General features: G+C 36.4%; 1 pseudogene; it reads right to left on the bottom strand.

Annotated features, from left to right (window-relative positions):
* Positions 1 to 1,162: 1,162 nt before the first annotated feature.
* Positions 1,163 to 1,787, bottom strand: LOC107715549 (uncharacterized; annotated as a pseudogene).
* Between the last annotated feature and the right edge of the window lie 4,304 nt (positions 1,788 to 6,091).

Genomic DNA, 6,091 nt, shown 5'->3' with positions numbered 1-6,091 from the left:
ATCATAACAAAAATAAACACCGGTATTCGGTATGAACCGGTATACCGCCCAGCACTATAGAAACCCACTATGCTCTATTAAAGATGCATATACATAAAAAAAAAAAAATAAAAAAAAAAAAAAAAAGTTTCACACAATTTTTTTTTTTTATAACGGCCCACCACTGAGTATTTATCACAACAAATGTCATGGCTGATGCCCAAATTCACTATAATTTTACAAATAATGCTGTTTTTGTGTGATGGAATGTCGTTTTAAGGGTTTTAAGGTGAGAATGTGCTTGTTTAGACTTCAAATATGTGGTTTGTTAATAAAAATAATGTCTCTTTGAAAATTTGCTTTGACGTTTTTGGAGATGTGAGCTCCAGGTCATCAGCGGCCATTCAGAGCTCATGAACCCGTTGAGAGCAGCCTTACCTCGGCCAGATCTTCTGGAATTTGCCACTGGGTTTGATGACTCTGCAGTGTTTCTCAACCCTGGTTCTGGGCGCCCCCCAACACTGCACATTTTGTATGTCTCCCTTATCTGACACACACATTTCAGGTCCTGGAGTTTCTTTTAATGAGCTAATGAGTTGAATCAGGTGTGTTTGATTAGGGAGACACACAAAATGTGCAGTGCTGGGGGGTGCCCAGGACCAGGGTTGAGAAACACTGCTCTAGTGGTTGAAGACATACAGTGCAACCGGAAAGTATTCACAGAGTTTCATTTTTTCTACATTTTGTTACGTTATAGCCTTATTCCAACATGGAATAAATTCATAATTTTCCTCAATTCTACAAACACTGCCCCATAATGACAACATGAAAGAAGTTTGTTTGAAATCTTTGCAAATGTATTAAAAAAATAAAATAAATCACATGAACAGAAGTATTCACAGCCTTTGCTCAATACTTTGTTGAAGCACCTTTGGCACCAATAATAGCCTCAAGTCTTTTTTTTTTTTTTAAGTATGATGCTACAAGCTTGGCACACCTATTTTTTGGGCAGTTTCTCCCATTCTTCTTTGCAGGACCTCTCAAGCTCCATCAGGTTGGATGGGGAGCGTCGGTGCACAACCATTTTCAGATCTCTCCAGAGATGTTCAATCGGGTTCAAGTCTGAGCTCTGACTGTGCCACTCAAGGACATTCACAGACTTGTTTTCCTCAGCAGGTTTTCATCAAGGATGTCTCTGAACATCACTGCATTCATCTTTCCCTCGATCCTGACTAGTCTCCCAGTCCCTGCCGCTGAAAAACTTCCCCACAGCATGATGCTGCCACCCCCATGCTTCACTGCAGGTATGGTATTGGCCAGGTGATGAGCGGTGCCTGGTTTCCTGCAGAAATGATACTTGCCATTCAGGCCAAAGAGTTCAATCTTTGTTTCATCAGACCAGAGAATTATGTTTCTCATGGTCTGAGAGTCCTGCAGGCGGACTGTCATGTGCCTTTTACTGAGGAGTGGCTTCCATCTGGCCACTCTACCGTACAGGCCTGATTGGTGGAGTGCTGCAGATATGGTTGTTATTCTGGAAGGTTCTCCTCTCTCCACAGAGAAACACTGGAGCTCTGTCAGAGTGACCATCGGGTTCTTGATCACCTCCCTGACTAAGGCCCTTCTCCCCTGATAGCTCGGTTTGGCCGGGAGACCCGCTCTAGGAAGGTTCCAAATTTCTTCCATTTACAGATGATGGAGGCCACTGTGCTCATTGGGACCTTCAATGCTGCAGAAACTTTTTTGTATCCTTCCCCAGATCTGTGCCTCGATACAATCCTGTCTCTGAGGTCTACAGACAATTCCTTGGACTTCATGGCTTGGTTTGTTCTCTGACATGCACTGTTAACTGTGGGACCTTATATAAACAGGTGTGTGCCTTTCCAAATCATGTCCAATCAACTGAATTTACCACGTGTGGACTCCAATCAAGTTGTAGAAACATCTCAAGGATGATCAGTGGAAACAGGATGCACCTGAGCTTAATTTTGAGTGTCATGGCAAAGGCTGTGAATACTTATGTACATGTGATTTTTTTCGTTTTTTATTTTTAATAAATTTGCAAAGATTTCAAACAAACTTTCCATTCCATTTTGGAATAAGGCTTTAACATAACAAAATGTGGAAAAAGTGAAGCGCTGTGAATTCTTTCACATTGTCATTATGGGGTATTGTTTGTAGAATTTTGAGGAAAATAATGAATTGAATCCATTTTGGAATAAGGCTGTAATATAACAAAATGTGGACAAAGTGAAGCGCTGTGAATACTTTCCGGATGCACTGGAATTCGTTTTGGGTAAATTTATTGGGCAGTCTTTGGTCTCATTAATCTACTATTTGTTCCAGAGCAAATAGTTTTGGCTGAGGGCAAAATCTTATAAAAACTGTATGATGAATGCAGTTGTTGTTTATTAAATATTATTATTAAATAAATAATATTTTATATAAATACTACTGATGATGTGGCCTGTGCACTATCAAACCAAAATTGTGCCTGGATCAAGATTTATCTCCTATACAACTCGGAGAATTCCAGTCAGCTGATTGTCTACCATTCTTAGCAATAGGTAAATCTGAAAAGAGTGCTCACCACTTATTGGCACAAGAGACAGCTTTTAACACCTAGTCCTGTGTTCTTTTTTGATTCTGTATCAAATGCAGGAAATCATACTCGCTCAGTCCATCTCTCTCTCTCGTATTATTCTACTCCACATAATACAGTGAGCTGGATGGATGCAAGGACTCAGCTGTTAAACTTTCAAACTGAGATTTGAATCTGTGGCGGAAGGAAGTAGTTTGCCCAAAAGAGGGTTTTTAAAGACACTCCACTGTTGTTTCTTATGCATTTACACACTTGTGCCGACAAACTTTTGTATAAATGCAATATCACACAAGTAGCAGTGTGATATGGCTGTATAAATAAATTTAGTCGAAAGTGCAAAGGCAGCACACTGATACAACATTAAAATATGAAGCTATATTATAACGTCACTAGACACATTCTTCCATCACAGTTCAGAATGGTTTGCCCAACATGCTGAGAATTATGAGCTACGAATGGTTTGTAATAGTGCTGTGCCGAACCAAGCTCAAGTGAAAATATAACTGCAAATGTTCCTTACAGTTCTAAGAACAGTGGAAGGTAATTGTATTAATAAAATAAAATATTAATAAAAAAAAAAAATCTGTGAAAAATACCTCCACAAAGTAGTTCCAAATAATTAAAATGGTCTATTTTTGTCTATAAAGTCAGACATGCAATCTACCCATTATTCTTTGTGCACTTAAAGGAATAATTCACCCAAAAATGAAAATTTTGTCATTTACTCACCCTCACATCGTTCCAAACTTGTATAAGTTTCTTTCTTATGTTGAACACAAAAATAAGATATTTTGAATAATTTTGAAGAACCAAATAGTTGTTGGTCCACACTGACTTCCAAGAAATACTATGGAAGTCAATGGGGACCATGAACTGTTTGATTACCAGCATTCTTTAAAATATCTTCTTTTATGTTCAACAAAAGAAAGGAACTCTTACAGGTTTGGAATGGCATGGGTAACATAATAGACAGAATTTGCTTTTTTGGGTGAACTACTTTTTAAACTTACCTTTAAAAGGTTCTACTTATATGGCATCAGCTGTTATGATTTTGTTCTAAGTGAAACCTTATTTTTAAGTGTCTAGTGTTTGGAACAGAGCCAATGTGTTCTGTTTATCAGCTCAACCCCAGTACACATTTGCGTTGGTGTGTATATATTTCTCACCGCGTCTTCGTTGAACGGATTACGCCACTCTAATCCCGCTCAGAATGCCCCTGCACAGCCAAATGACGGCCAACCCTCTGCACCGCACTAGTATCTACAGCTCTGACGCCCAGGTATCCACACTTCCAAACCTCTGTTCAACTCCATGGAGCAGGCATGGATTAGGTAGTCAAGGCTTTGATGTCAGATTCTCACACAGAGTCAATACACAGCATGAGCCCCTCAGGATTAAAATGATATCCACACCATGACGTTACTTAAGTAGCAGAAAATAACAAGGAACAGAGGCTCTCTGAACTAAGAAAACGTGAGGGAATTGAAGAGAAACCTATGAAGTGCAATATTTTTTTTAATGTGAGAGATTCACACTGTACATAAGGGGTGATGCATGAATGATTAATGACAAGCATGATGAAACACTGGGGTAGGACTTTTCTCAAAGGCTTAATGCATTGTAAATATTCTTCATGTATTAAAATGCATTCATAAAACCTTATAATAAAGTAATCAGTTGTATGATTTTATAGATTAAAATTTTCAAAAGGGTAAACCGAGTGCACTTGTAACACTGTGAATGTTTTACTTATACAACTTCAAACTGTCATCATCCACATGCACATTAACATGCTCTCTGTGTGTGGAAAACACCCTGCTGCAAAGATATTCAAGGGTTTTCGTTATATTACTCCTCTTTTGTTGTGAATAGATTAATTAATTAACACATTGATAATTATATTAGCACTAAATAAAACTAAATTAAATTAAAAGTAATGAAATGGGGGAAAAATAAAGAAAAAAAAAGAAAGTTGGGGCCAATGGGTTCAATGAGTTAAGTGTACGACTATCTCTTGCATATTGTAATAACCTGATACATATACATAGAGTACATTAATTAAAAAAACAGTCTATGCATAAAATGTGTCACTAAAATGTTATAGATTTTAAAATTTTGTTATCATGCATATACAGTGGGTACGGAAAGTATTCAGACCCCCTTAAATTTTTCACTCTTTGTTATATTGCAGCCATTTGCTAAAATCATTTAAGTTAATTTTTTTTCCTCATTAATGTACACACAGCACCCCATATTGACAGAAAAACACAGAATTGTTGACATCTTTGCAGATTTATTAAAAAAGAAAAACGGAAATATCACATGGTCCTAAGTATTCAGACACTTTGCTGTGACACTCAATATGGGGTGCTGTGTGTACATTAATGAGGAAAAAAAATTAACTTAAATGATTTTAGCAAATGGCTGCAATATAACAAAGAGTGAAAAATTTAAGGGGGTCTGAATACTTTCCGTACCCACTGTACGTATATGCTCACACCAATACAGTAAAACAAAAAAAAAACATTTATATTTTGAAATGTTTCCCTTAAAAATAAAATTAAATTAAAAGTAATGAAATGGGGGAAAAATAAAGAAAAAAAAAGAAAGTTGGGGCCAATGGGTTCAATGAGTTAAGTGTACGACTATCTCTTGCATATTGTAATAACCTGATACATATACATAGAGTACATTAATTAAAAAAACAGTCTATGCATAAAATGTGTCACTAAAATGTTATAGATTTTAAAATTTTGTTATCATGCATATACAGTACGTATATGCTCACACCAATACAGTAAAACAAAAAAAAAAGATTTATATTTTGAAATGTTTCCCTTAAAAATAACAATTTTCTAATTTATTTTATTTAAAAAAAAATAATAATTCATAGTGTGGATGGCAAAGCTGAATTTTCAACATCATTACTCCAGTCTTCAGTGTCACATGATCTTTCAGAAATAATTTTACCCTGATTTGCTGCTCAATAAACATTTTTTTTTATCATTATATTTGATTTTACATTTTTTGTGAAAAGAACAGCATTTATTTAAAACATAAGTCTTTACTGTTATTTTTTGATACATTTAATGCATTCTTGCTGAATAAAAGTATATATTTCTTTAAAAAGAAATGACTGACCTCCATTTATGTGATGCTTCAAATAAAGTGCTTCAACAGCAGCTCTCCAAGCACGTCAGACAGAGACAGCTGTGTTCTCACCCCACTTTCCATAAGACAATTTAGATTCTCAGCATGTGTGAATCCATACTGGTTTTAATGAGATATGTGTTTTCCTCACTCCCCAGTTAAAAATAAATGGCAAATATTCAGTTTGAATGAACGCCAAAGCTAGCTCCTGTCTCTAAGGTCAACTTTCCTTTATTCCTTCTTAATTTCCCTCTTGTCCTGCAGTCATGTTCAATCTCTTCTGGCTTGGTTTTATTGTCTGTGAACGCACAGATGTCAGCTGGTATTGACATAATCGGGAAAAGTGGCGCTGATGCAGTG

Source organism: Sinocyclocheilus rhinocerous, unplaced genomic scaffold, assembly GCF_001515625.1.
Source record: "Sinocyclocheilus rhinocerous isolate Xijiao unplaced genomic scaffold, SAMN03320098_v1.1 scaffold29, whole genome shotgun sequence".
Classification (NCBI taxonomy): Eukaryota; Metazoa; Chordata; class Actinopteri; order Cypriniformes; family Cyprinidae; genus Sinocyclocheilus; species Sinocyclocheilus rhinocerous.
Note: the sequence above shows the minus strand (reverse complement) of the source record. Positions and strands in the feature narration are given on the sequence as shown.